This window comes from Giraffa tippelskirchi, chromosome 9 (assembly GCF_054371585.1).
Source record: "Giraffa tippelskirchi isolate mGirTip1 chromosome 9, T2T-mGirTip1v1.2.pri, whole genome shotgun sequence".
Taxonomy (NCBI): domain Eukaryota; kingdom Metazoa; phylum Chordata; class Mammalia; order Artiodactyla; family Giraffidae; genus Giraffa; species Giraffa tippelskirchi.
The window spans coordinates 113,395,897-113,410,676 of NC_137283.1; positions in this window are offsets into that span (position 1 = coordinate 113,395,897).

The following is a 14,780-nucleotide window of genomic DNA, read 5'->3' on the forward strand; positions in this document are numbered from 1 at the left end:
CTGAGATAAGACATATCTGTAGTATAACAAATATAGTAGTTCACATAAGATATAAGAAAAGTAAAGCTACTGAATGTTACTGATAGCATTCAAGTCTTCATGGTAACATTATTAAGAAATAACCTCAACTTTGTAAGAGAGATTTATTCTGAAATACTCTAGATTAAATATATTTTTCAAAACATATCCTGAATACTCTATTTGAAATGATCACACTTTTTTCTATAGCAGGCAATCCAGGATAGTAGTAATATTGCCCTATTCACTGATCATCTTGACTACATAAATTCCAAGCTGTTTTCCATGCTGAAGTACATCAACCATGACATATAATATGATTAGAGCCACATCTTTGTAGTAGTGGTACTGCTGACCTCAATTTGTTTTAACTCAGTGAAAAATATTTCATGTTATTATGTGCATCGGGATTTAGCCAATTTTCAGTTTGTTGAAGAGTAGCCAGCAGAAATTGATATGCAGTTTCAACAAACATCACAAGTTACACATTTGTAAAGAAAATTTAAAATGTAAGTGAAAGTATGTTTATTTTCATATCACAGTTTAATAATCCTGTACTGTGGGTATGTATTTAATATATCCTGATCACTTAGATGAATTATTAATTTTAATTTGTAAATCAGCGTATGAAAGCACACATTTAGAAGGAAATCTTAAACCAGAATGGAAGACATTGGTATGGACATACCCAGATTTACAACATCTACAGGTTATTCCCATAACATAAAATAAAATGCTCAGTATGGAGACTATATCAGTTAGCTATTAAGTTGCTTAATATTCCAATTTAAGGAACCATGGGTCTTTGAACATATGTCAAAACCTAAAATTTTAAATCTTAGTATAGCTTTGAAATCAGATTATGATTTGTAAGGGTCCATAAATGCAAAAAGCATTCAACTCTTCATAGTGGAAAACTTTTATTTTATATGCTTGAATAGATGTATAAAACAAACAATACTTTACAGTAGAATAATAGGCAATTATGCATAAAAACACTTTATGTGAGACAGTTATTCAAAATGTAAAGTATTGCTTCACAAATATCCAAAAATATCATTATGAAGGGTAAAGATGCCATCAGTCAGAATAATTATAATGCCAACAATTCTCTCTTTATAAATAATAAAAGTGGCGATTTTTGCTAATCTATTTAGGAATGTGCAGCACAGCACACTTTGACAGATCCCTTTGTGGCTTTAATTCCTGAGTTTGACTTTCATATAATCTAGGATATTTTTATGACCTATCTTAAGGAAACACAAGCTAGAACACATGCAATTCTACAAGAAGATTGGAAACTTATTCAGCAAGCTTCTGAGATATTAAAACACTGATGGGCACCATTTAACTCTCCACAAAACTGTTGTTCTTCAATAGTCCTGCAGATTACTGCAACATGGCTTCTAGAATGAGAAGTGACATTCTGCTTATGTTTTCCTATTTTAGACTTTCTGTTTGCGTATTTTAAGAAAATAATAGATTCCTAAGACACGGGATTTAATGAATGCTGCTGCTGCGGCTAAGTTGCTTCAGTTGTGTCCAACTCTGTGCGACCCCATAGACGGCAGTCCACCAGGTTCCTCTGTCCCTGGGATTCTCCAGGCAAGAATACTGGAGTGAGTTTCCATTTCCTTCTCCAATTTAATGAATATTCGTATGCAAATAGAAGAAAAGGTACCTTAATGAAGAATGTAGAAGGGATCATAGTGTCTATCTCTGCATTTGTGTTAGTCAATTTCAGAACAAAACTTTAGAAGGTATGGCTGCTCAAGAGTGTATTGTGTGTGTGTGTGTGTGTGTGTATTTGTGTGTTGCTTTTTATTTATTAAGTTGTGAAATAATAGGGTTGGATTCTAGAAATTCTAAAGTCCCTCTACTTTCTACACTTTCATATGTCTGACAGAATTTGTAAGCAAAAACTATTGTTAAATGCTTATTAAATGTTTTGATGTTTTCCTTCTAGCAGCTGTTTTGGTTAACTGCTTAATGGAGCTCTGAATGCACTTCTATACATGTGCATGTATACTTCATAATCATTACAAATAAAAGCTTAATTTCACAAGTTGAATTCAACTATTTAGGGAAGTTTTGATATTCATTACAATATTTTAGCACCCAGTTTAGCTCCCCTCTTCAACTTAAAACCTAGAGACACAACAATGGTATATTATTTTAAGAACAGATTCATTGTCTTTCGCTATAAAGAGATAAAGACTTCGTATGACCAATATGGCAGTACAAACACAGCACAGACTTAGGAGAGTTGGGGCTTTTAAAAAGCACTTTTAATTTGGCAGAAATTCTTAACTATTATGCAGTTGCCATCAAACTGATGGTTTCAGGGCTTCCCTGGAGGCTCAGTGATAAAGAACCAACCTGCCAATTCAGGAGACACAGGTTTGATCCCTGATTTAGGAAGATCTCACATGCCATTGAACAACTAAGCCCATTCCCCAGAACTATTGGCCCTGTGTTCTAAAGCCTGGGAACCTCAACTACTGAGCCCACATGCTACAACTACTAAAGCCTGCGTGCCCTAGAACCCGTGCTCTGCAACAAGAGAAGCCACTGCACTGAGAGGCCTGCACATTGCAACTAGTGAGTGGCCCCCACTTGCTGCAACTAGAGAAAAGCCCATGAAGCAATAAAGACCCAGCACAGCCAAAAATGAATAAATAAATAATTTTTAAAAATTGAGAGATCTGAATAGAGGTTAACAAAATCATATACTCATCCTGAGAAGGGGTGATTTTAATATATTTTATTTACCTTATAAAGTCATACTTGCTGCAACCCTCCCCCATTGATCTAAGATTTCTTTGAATGGTTTGATGATCTGGCTCCAGGGTTAATAGCTTGCCTGTTATCTTCAGAAAGTTATTTCTTTGGTCATCTGGCATTGTGATTGTTGCCTTTTTGAATGTTGAATTTCTGACATTTATTTCCTCCTGGAAAGTAATTGCATTTATATTTGATTTTTTTGACATGTGAACAAAAATGGAACAAAACAGCAGGATAATGAGCATCCAATTCTAAGTTAATTGTGGCACTGTACATAATTTGTATACATGAATTCTGTTTCAGCATGCAATTTGATCTGAGCTTCACTTCACTAAATCTAAACAAGGTGTCTCTCACACACACACAAAAATCACCCTATTTTTATCCATTGTAAACATGCCAAGTTTGAGGGCCTTTAGGAAAGTGCACAGAAATAGCAACATAAATTGAAATAAATCCAGGAGGCTAAATTTTAAATTATTTCATAAAATAAAACATGTAGAATCATTTCTTAGTAAGCCTTGGAACATGAGAAAGTTTAAGTTTATCATAAAATTAATATCTAGACTGTTGCACAAGCAAATGGGCTGATATAAGTGCTACAATGCATACTAGATTCTGCCACATCTCTGCTCCTCAACACATTATGTGCATCACTAAAAAGATACAGATCTACATGCATTATTTGTGTATCTGTAATACCCACAACATTTATCAGGTCCATTACTGTCAATTGCATGTTTTTGTATATTTAAATAAATTAATAAATCTGGTCAAATGATATCAAATTATCTATAAGAAAGATTCTTATTGTGTATCAGTTCATATCATAAACTGCTTTGTTATAAGAAGTCTCACACATAAGTATTAATAAACCCCACCCTGTTTTACTGATTATTTATGAGGAAGTGAGATATCATGGAGGAAGAACATGATCCCAAAATACCTGGGCTGCTTATACTAGTTGCTTCATCTTAGACAGACTACTTTATCTTTCAGAGTCTCAATTTCCTCATCTGTAACCTGGGACTGAGACTTTTATGTGAATTTGCAATGTGTAAAGTATCTCAGTTCAGTTTATTCACTCAATTGTGTCTGACTCTTTGCCACTCCATGGACTGTAGCATGCCAGGCTTCCCTGTCCATCACCAACTCCTGGAGCTTGCTCAAACTCATGTCCATCAAGTCAGTGATGCCATCAAACCATCTCATCCTCTGTTGTCCCTTCTCCTCCTGCCCTCAATCTTCCCCAGCATCAGGGTCTTTTCCAATGAGTCAGTTATTCACATCAGATGGCCAAAGTATTGGAACTTCAGCTTCAGCATCAGTCCTTCCAATGAATATTCAGTACTGATTTCCTTTAGGATGGACTGGTTGGGTCTCCTTGCAGTCCAAGGGACTTTCAAGGGTCTTCTCCAACACCACAATTCAAAAGCATCAGTTCTTCTGCGCTCAGCTTTCTTTATAGTCCAGCGCTCACATCCATAACATCCTGGTAGTTCAGATGGTAAAAGTGTCTGCCTACAATGCGGGAGACCTGGGTTCGATCCCTGGGTTGGGAAGATCTCCTGGAGAAGGAAATGGCAACCCACTCCAGTACTCTTGCCTGGAAAAATCCCATGGAAGGAGCAGCCTTGTAGGCCACAATCCATGGAGTTGCAAAGAGGCGGACACAACTGAGCGACTCCTCTTTCTTTCTTTCTTCCTTCCTTCCTTCTTTCCTCCCCCCCTCTCTCTTTCTCTTTCTTTCTTTCTCATCTATACTTGACTACTGGAAAAACCATATCTTTGACTAGATGGACCTTTGTGGGCAAAGTAATGTCTCTGTTTTTTAATATGCTCTCTAGGTAGGTCAAAACTTTTCTTTCAAGCAGCAAGAGTCTTTTAATTTCATGGCTGCAATTACCACCTGCAGTGATTTTGGAGCCAAAGAAAATAAAGCCTGTCACTGTTTCCATTGTTTCCCTATCTATTTGCCATGAAGTGATGGGATGGATGCCATAATCTTTTTTTTTTTTGAATGTTGAGTTTTAAGTCAGCTTTTTCACTCTCTACTTTCAAGAGGCTCATTAGTTCCTCTTTGCTTTCTGCCATAAGGATGGTGTCATCTGCATAACTGATGTTATTGATATTTCTCCTGGCAATCTTGATTCCAGCTTGTGCTTCAGCCATCCCAGCATTTCACATGATGTACTCTGAAAATATGTTAAATAAACAGGGTGACAATATACAGCCTTGACATGCTGCTGCTGCTGCTAAGTCACTTCAGTCGTGGCCGACTCTGTGCGACCCCACAGATGGCAGCCCACCAGGCTCCCCCGTCCCTGGGATTCTCCAGGCAAGAACACTGGAGTGGGTTGCCATTTCTTTCTCCAATGCATGAAAGTGAAAAGTGAAAGTGAAAGTGAAGTCGTGTCTGACTCGCAGTGACCCCATGGACTGCAGCCTATCAGGCTCCTCCATCCTTTGGATTTTCCAGGCAAGAGTACTGGAGTGGGTTGCCATTTCCTGACATGATCCTTTCCCAATTTGGAAACAGTCCATTGCCCTGGTCTGGTTCTAACTGTTGCTCTTTGACCTGCATACAGATTTCTGCATACAGGACCTGCATAGAGGCAGGTGAGGTGTTCTGGTATTCCCATCTTTTTAAGAATTTTCCATGGTTTGTTGTGATACACATAGTGAAAGACTTTAGGGTAGTCAATGAAGCAGAAGTAGATGTTTTTCTGAAATTCTCTTGCTTTTTCTGTGATTCAACGTATGTTGGCAATTTGATCTCTGGTTCCTCTGCCTTTTCTAAATCCAGCTTGAACATCTGGAATTTCTCAGTTCACATACTGTTGACGTCTAGCTTGGAGAATTTTGAGCATTAATCTGTCTATTACAATTTGCTAGAAGGTTAATTGTTTGTCCCAGTTTTTGAAGATGTGAAATAGGGATGATACTAATGTCTCTACATGGTCAGCAAAAACAAGACCGGGAGCAGACTGTGGCTCAGATCATGAACTGCTTATTGCCAAATTCAGACTTAAATTGAAGAAAGTAGGGAAAACCACTAGTCCATTCAGGTATGACCTAGATCAAATCCCTTATGAGTATACAGTAGAAGTGACAAATAGATTTAAGGGACTAGATCTGATAGACAGAGTGCCTGATGAACTATGGGCAGAGGTTCGTGACATTGTAGAGGAGACAGGGATCAAGACAATCCCCATGGAAAAGAAATGCAAAAAAGCAAAATGGCTGTGTGAGGAGGCCTTACAAATAGCTGGGAAGAGAAGAGAAGTGAAAAGCAAAGGAGAAAAGGAAAGATATTCCCATCTGAATACAGAGTTCCAAAGAATCGCAAGGAGAGATAAGAAAGCCTTCCTCAGCGATCAATGCAAAGAAATAGAGGAAAACAACAGATTAGGAAAGACTAGAGATTGCTTTAAGAAAATTAGAGATACCAAGGGAACATTTCCTGTAAAGATGGGCTCGATAAAGGACAGAAATGGTATGGACCTAACAGAAGCAGAAGATATTAAGAAGAGGTGGCAAGAATACACAGAAGAACTATACAAAAAAGATCTTCACGACCCAGATAATCACGATGGTGTGATCACTCACCTAGCGCCAGACATCCTGGAATATGAAGTCAAGTGGGCCTTAGAAAGGATCACTATGAACAAAGCTAGTGGAGGTGATGGAATTCCAGTTGAGCTATTTCAAATCCTGAAAGATGATGTTGTGAAAGTGCTGCACTCAATATGCCAGCAAATCTGGAAAACTCAGCAGTGGCCACAGGACTGGAAAAGGTCAGTTTTCATTCCAATCCCAAAGAAAGGCAATGCCAAAGAAAGCTCAAACTACCACACAATTGCACTCATCTCACATGCTAGTAAAGTAATGCTCAAAATTCTCAAAGCCAGGCTTCAGCAATACGTGAACTGTGAACTTCCAGATGTTCAAGCTGGTTTTAGAAAAGGCAGAGGAACCAGAGATCAAATTGCCAATATCCGCTGGATCATCAAAAAAGCAAGAGAGTTCCAGAAAAACATCTATTTCTGCTTTATTGACTATGTCAAAGCCTTTGACTGTGTAGATCACAATAAACTGTGGAAAATTCTGAAAGAGATGGGAATACCAGACCATTTGACCTGTTTCTTGAGAAACCTGTATGCAGGTCAGGAAGCAACAGTTAGAACTGGACATGGAACAACAGACTGGTTCCAAATAGGAAAAGGAGTACGTCAAGGCTGTATATTGTCACCCTGCTTATTTAACTTATATGCAGAGTACCTCATGAGAAACGCTGGGCTGGAAGAAACACAAGCCGGAATCAAGATTGCCGGGAGAAATATCAATAACCTCAGATATGCGGATGACACCACCCTTAATGGCAGAAAGTGAAGAAGAACTAAAGAGCGTCTTGATGAAGGTTAAAGAGGAAAGTGAAAAAGTTGGCTTAAAGCTCAACATTCAGAAAACTAAGATCATGGCATCTGGTCCTGTCACTTCCTGGGAAATAGATGGGGAAACAGTGGAAACAGTGTCAGACTTTATTTTTTTGGGCTCCAGTATCACTGCTGATGGTGATTGCAGCCATGAAATTAAAAGATGCTTACTCCTTGGAAGGAAGGTTATGGCCAACCTAGATAGCATATTTAAAAGCAGGGACATTACTTTGCCAACAAAAGTCCGTCTAGTCAAGGCTATGGTTTTTCCAGTGGTCATGTATGGATGTGAGAGTTGGACGGTGAAGAAAGCTGAGTGCCAAAGAATTGATGCTTTTGAAATGTGGTGTTGGAGAAGACTCTTGAGAGTTCCTTGGACTGCAAGGAGATCCAATTAATCCATCCTAAAAGAGATCAATCCTGGGTGTTCATTGGAAGGTCTGATGTTGAAGCTGAAACTCCAATACTTTGGCCACCTCATGCGAAGGGTTGACTCATTGGAAAAGACCCTAATGCTGGGTAGGTTTGGGGGCGGGAGGAGAAGGGGATGACAGAGGATGAGATGGTTGGATGGCATCACCGACTCGATGAACATGGGTTTGGGTAGACTCCGGGAGTTGGTGATGGACAGGGAGGCCTGGCGTGCTGCAATTCATGGGGTCGCAAAGAGTCGGACACGATTGAGCGACTGAACTGAACTGAACTATTACTTGCTGTTTATTTTATATTTATTTTACACCAGGAAAATTATGTTAGACCAAAAGCAAATTTGAGCAATTTACTTATTTGAGTTAAAAATTGGTGGTAAAGCAGCGGAGACAACTTGCGATTTCAACAATGCATCTGGCCCAAGAACTGCTAACAAATGCACAGTGCAGTGGTGGTTTGAGGAGTTTTGCAAAGGTGATGAGAGACTTGAAGATGAGGAGTGCAATGGCTGGCCATTGAAAATTGGTAACAACCTACTGAAAGCAATCTTCCAAGCCGATTCTCTTAAAACTACACAAAGAAATTGCCGACGTACTCAGCTTCAACTATTCTATGGTCATTTGGCATTTGAAGCGAATTGGAAGGGTGTAAAACCTTGATAAGTGGGTGCTTCATGAGCTTACCACAAATCAAAAAAAAATCAGCATTTGAAGTGTTGTTTTCTCTTATTCTATGCAACAACAACAAACTGTTTCTTGATCAGATTGGATTGTGACACACAATGAAAAGTGGATTTTATACAACCAGCAATGACCAGCCCAGTGGCTGTACTGAGAAAAATCTCCAAAGCATTTCTCAAAGACAAACTTCCACCAAAAACTGGACATGGTCACTGGCGGTCTGCTGCCCATCATATTTACTACAGCCATCTGAACCTGGCGAAACCAATGCATCTGAGAAATATGCTCAGCAAATTGATGAGATGCACCAAAAAATGCAATGCCTGCAGTCAGCACTGGTCAACAGTAAGGGTCCAATTATTCTCTAGGATAACAACCAACAGTGCATCAAACAACCAATGCTTCAAAAGTTGAATAAATTGGGCTATGAATCCTGAAGCAAGGGTTTTTAAACTATAGGAATAAACAAATTTATTTCTCATTGGCAGAAATGTGCTGACTGTAATGGTTCCTCCATGTGTGCATGCTAAGTCGCCACAGTTGTGTCCAATTCTTTGTGACCCTGTGGACTATATCCCCTGTACACGTGATTCTCCAGACAATAACACTAGAGTGGGTTGTGGTGCGTTCCTCCAGGGGATCTTCCCAACCCAGGTATCAAACCCACAACTCTTGAGTCTCCTGCATTGGGAAGTAGATTCTTTACCACTAGTGCCACCTTGTCGCTCAGTCGTGTCCTACTCTTTGTGACTCCATGGAGTGCAGCACACCAGGTTTCTCTGTCCTTCACCATCTCCTAGAGTTTCTTCAAACTCATGTCCATCAAGTCTGTGATGCCATCCAACCATCTGTCCTGTGTCATCCGCTTCTCCTCCTGCTTTCAATCTTTCCCAGCATCAGGGTCTTTTATAATGAGTTGGCTCTTTGCATCAGGTGGCCAAAGTATTGGAGCTTCAGCTTCAGCATTACTCCTTCCAATGAATATTCAAGGTTGATTTCCTTTAGGATTGGCTGCTTTGATTTCATTGCTGTCCAAGGGACTCTTAAAAGTCTTCTCCAACACTACAGTTCTAAAGCATCAATTCTTTTGTGGTCAGCCTTCTTTATGGTCCAAATCTCAAATCTGTACACGACTAAAGGAAAAACCAAAGCTTTGACTAGATGGGCCTATTTTGGGAAAGTATGTCTCTGCTTTTTAATACGCTGCCTAGGTTTGTCATAGCTTTTCTCCCAAGGAGCAAGCGTCTTCAAATTGGCTGTAGTCACCAGCTGCAGTGATTCTGCAGTCTAAGAAAATACCGTCTATCACTGTTTCCATTGCTCCCCATCTATTTGCCATGAAGTAATGGGACCAGTTGCCATGATCTTCATTTTGGAATGTTGAGTTTTGAGCCAGCTTTTTCGCTCTCCTCTTTCACTTTCATCAAGAGACTCTTTAGTTCCTTTTCGCTTTCTGCATTGAGCGTGTTGTCATCTGCATATCTCAGATTATTGGTATTTCTCTGGACAACCTTGATTCCAGCCTGTGCTTCAATCAGCTTGGCATTTAACATGATGTACTCTGCATATAAATTAAATAAGTAGGCTGACAATATACAGCCTTGACATAATCCTTTCCTAATTTTGAATCAGTCCATTGTTCCATGTCCAGTTCTAACTGTTGTTTCTTGACCTGCATACAGGTTTCTCAGGAGGCAGGTAGGGTGGTCTGGGATTCCAAACTCTTTAAGAGTTTTCCACAGTTTGCTCTGAGCCACAAAGCATAGTCAGTGAGGCAGACATAGATTTTTTTTTTTCTGGAATTCTCTTGCTTTTTTTATGATCCAGGGGATGTTGGCATTTTGATCTTATGTTTGCTTTCATGTGAAATGCATGCAATTGTGTGGTAGCCTGAACATTCTTTGGCATTGCCTTTCTTTGGGATTGGAATGAAAACTGACCTTTTCCAGTCCTATGGCTACTGATGAGTTTTCTAAATGTGCTGGCATATTGAGTGTAGCACTTTCACAGCATCATCTTTCAGGATTTGAAATAGCTCAGTTGGAATTCCGTCACCTTCACTAGCTTTGTTTATTGTGATGCTTCCTAAGGACCAGTTGATTTCACACTCCAAAAGGTCTGGCTCTAGGTGAGTGATCACACCATCATGGTTATCTGGGTCAATAAGATCTTTTTTGTATAGTTCTTCTGTGTATTTCTGCCACTTCTTCTTTATATCTTCTGTTTCTGGTCCATACTGCTGCTTCTTTATTGTGCTGAGTAAAGGTCAGAAACAGTATGGCAAACTACTTCAGTATTCTTGCCTTGAGAACCCCATGAACAGTATGAAAAGGTAAAAAGATATGACACTGGAAGATGAATTAGCCAGGTCAATAGATGCCGAATATGCTACTGGAGAAAAGTAGAAAATAGCTCCAGAAGGAATGAAGATGCTGAGGCAAAGTGGAAACAACGCCCAGTTGTGGATGTACCTTGTGGTGAAAGTAAAGTCCGATGCTGTAAAGAACAATATCGCATAGGAACCTGGAATGTTAGATTCATGAATCAAGGTAAATTGGAAGTGGTCAAACAGGAGATGACAAGAGTGAACATCGGCATTTCAGGTATCAGTGAACTAAAATGGGCTGGAATGGGCAAATTTAATTCAGATGACCATTATATCTACTACTTTGGGCAAGAATTTTTTAGAAGAAATGTAGTAGCCCTCATAGTCAACAAACAAGTCCAGAATGCATACTTGGGTGTAGTCTCAAAAATGACAGAATGATCTCGGTTTGTTTCCAAGGCAAACCATTCAATATCACAGTAACCCAAGTCTATGCTCCAACCACTAATGCCCAAGAAGTTGAAGTTGAACGATTCTATGAATACCTACAAAACCTTCTAGAAGTAACACCAAAAAAAAAAAAAAAGTGTCCTTTTAATCTTAGGGGAGTGGAATGCAAAAGTAGGAAATTAAGAAATATCTGGAGTAACAGGCAAGTTTGACCTTGGAGTACAAAATGAAGCAGATCAAAGGCTAATAGCAGTTTGCCAAGAGAATATACTGGCCAGAGCAAACAACCTCTTCCAACAACACACAAGAGACGGGTCTACAGATGGACATGACCGGATGGTAAATACCAAAATCAGATTGAGATACTCTTTTCAGCTGAAGATGAAGAAGCTCTATACAGTCAGCCAAAAACAAGACTGGAAGCTGACTGTGACTCAGTTCATGAATTCCTTATTGCAAAATTCAGACTTAAATTGAAGAAAGTAGGGAAAACCACTAGACCATTCAGATATGACCTAAATCAAATCCTTTTCTATTATACAGTGAAAGTGACAAATAGATTCAAGGGATTAGATCTGATAGACAGAGTGCCTGAAGAACTATGGATGGAGGTTTGTAACACTGTACATGAGACTGATCAAAACCATCCCAAGAAAAAGAAATTGAAAAAGGCACAATGTTTGTCTGAGAAGGCCTTACAAATAGCTGAGAAAAGAAAAGAAGTGGATGGCAAAGGAAAAAAGGAAAGATATATCTATCTGAATGCAGAGTTCCAAAGAATATCAAGGTGAGATAAGAAAGCCTTATGTGAACAATGCAAACAAATAGAGGAAAACAATAGAATGGGAAAGACTAGAGATCTCTTCAAGACAATTAGAGATACCAAAGGAATATTTCATGCAAAGATGGGGCACAATAAAGGACAGAAATGGTACGGACCTAACAGAAGCACCACTTAATTGTTCCCCATTCGATGAACAGAAATGTGTTTGAGCCCAGTTATAATGATTTAAAATTCACGGTCTGATACTGCAATTATATTTTACAAACTAATAAATAAACCTTATTTTATTTTTTAATTGTTTTGTTAAAATTCTACATTGATATTTGTTCACTGTAAAAAATCTACAATTATATGATAAAATCCAATATCAGATACTAAGGTCTATTTACAAAAAAGTAAACAAAAAAAATCTCCAGTTCATTCCTGTCCCCAGAAGTAATACTATACATATTATTCTGACAATTATTTTGTAATTTGAGTTCTCATAGAAATCTTCATCATTCAAAAAGTTCATTCTTTTTAATTCCTACTTATATTTCCATAGATTGGTTTACTACATCTGTTTATATAAATAATACAATACTGAACATGATTTTTGTAAATAGTTCTATAATAAGTGTTCTTTCTTTCTTCCTTTTTTTATTTTTTTGCTCATATAAGCAATGCTCCAATGAAGCATTTTATAAAAACATATTTTGTATACACATGATTATTTTTTTAAGATAAAATCCTAGAATGGAAATGCTGGGTCAGTGATTATGTGTATTATATTTTTTGACTGATACATATATAAATTGTTCTCTTAAATACAATATTACTGTTCATTCTCAACAATAAGATGTGGGAGTACTTATTTTACCACACCTTTGTTTTTGAAAAATTAGATATGTGAATGACATCTTGTTTTTGTGTTAATGTACTTGCTCCTAAATAGAAGCACCCTTGAATATTAGAACACATTTTCACTTTTCAAAACTTAAATATGTTTTATCTAGCTGCCTTTTCTTAATTAGTAATAATGACTCTGAAACAAATGGCATTTATACTGTCAAGCAAGGAAAAAAAAAATCCTTTTCATGAGAAAGAGAAAAGGAGGGCAAAATGATTCAATTATTTTCAGTAAAACTAGTGGGAATCAATGCAAGTGGGTCAGAAGGGCACTACTTCAATCCAAAAACAATCTGTTCTGAATGTAGATAAAGTGTGTTTGTGTTTGGATAATTAGTTCAATGTAGATAACGTCTATTTGTCCTAAAAGAGGCTATCAACTAATAAATTTATAAACAGATCCAACAGGCTTATTTTTGCTCTGGGCAAGGGCATTATAAGTCACAGCAGCCATACGAGAATGGGAAAAACATCTTAAGTACACTCAAGTGATGACTGTAGTGTGACTTTATAACAGAAGATTGAGCTTAAGCTCTAAAGAAGGTTTTCACATTATAAAGGTGGTAAAATACACATTTAAAAGCACTGGATTAAGGCACTCTAATGTAGCAGATGGATATCGGACCAATATTAATACAAGCTCAAATTATAGTGGCACTTCAGAAATTTCTCTCTCCACAGTGAAAGCTGCAATCACTTTTGTGTATTACAAAATATTAATGATATTTGAAATTCAGCTTATTTTTCAATTTGATCAGAAGTCAGATAATGGGATATTTTCACATAATAAATAAATTATCATCTTTCCTAGTTAATTTGGAAATCAATACCTATAATAGGAATCACTAGGGCTTCATTAACCTCAGATTCACGAATGACATTTGATATCTATTTTCTGACTATAGGAGATTCATATAAAATGTTGGAGTATTATTCTAGTAGTTGAGACACCTAAGTTATTAAATCAGTCTTAAAATTATAAATTCCAAGTAATTTTGCTTAATATTATCAAAGAGAGAGGCAGGAAAGTTTACTTTAATTTACCCTAAAAGATAGTATGTATTCCTGAACTCAAATCTTATTTGTGTATGTGAAAACATTCTCATATTTTCCTCTTAGTACATAATAAATAACACTTATTTAAAGAGTATACTGCAACCAACATTTATATATTTAAGGATATTGATTCACATAGTAGTAAGTGCCTTTCTTGTAAATCCAAAATAAACACAAATTCTTTTTTTTTGCTGGATGGAATGGCCAGTTTGGTGAGCCCTTAAATCCCATGGACAGAGGAGCCTGGTAGGCTACAGTCCATGGGGTCGCAAAGACTCGGACACAACTGAGCACTTCACTTCACTTCATGGTCACAGTCTTTTCTAATACAGTTTTCCTAGAAAGTGTTTAGCCACACACATTGCTACAACTATTGATAAATAGTTTTGATAAATGACAAAGGGAGGGGATCGATGAAAATAGTGGTGTGGGAGGAGGGCACCTCCTCCCACAAACAATTCAAAAATACCTCTACATGTGCAACGACAAACTGGAAACTGGCAGAAAGACTCCATTTACAAACAAAGCTATAAGATATATTCACGTGGAATAAGTAGGAAGGGAAGAGAAAGGATCAGACTGGGACCTGTGCCCCAGGGAAGGCGACTCAGAGGAAAAGAGAAAATAAAGGGCTGGACATCCACCCTCAGAGTGATCAATTAGAGTCACATACTGGGGCACCCTTGTCCTGGGGTCCAAAAGAGAGGCGATCATCTCCCCCCCAACCCCCTGTCAAGGCCCTGGTTGGGTGGAGGGTCACTGGGGCCAACAGGAGGGCTGCGGAAGCCTGGACTCTGCTTGAGAGGAGTATGTGGGTGTTGATGGGCTCTCGAGGCAGGGCAGAAAAGATAGACTGGAAACTCACAGGGAACTGCCCTTTTCCTGTTGCCACTTCAACGCATGATCTAGCCTGAGCCAAGTGAACACTC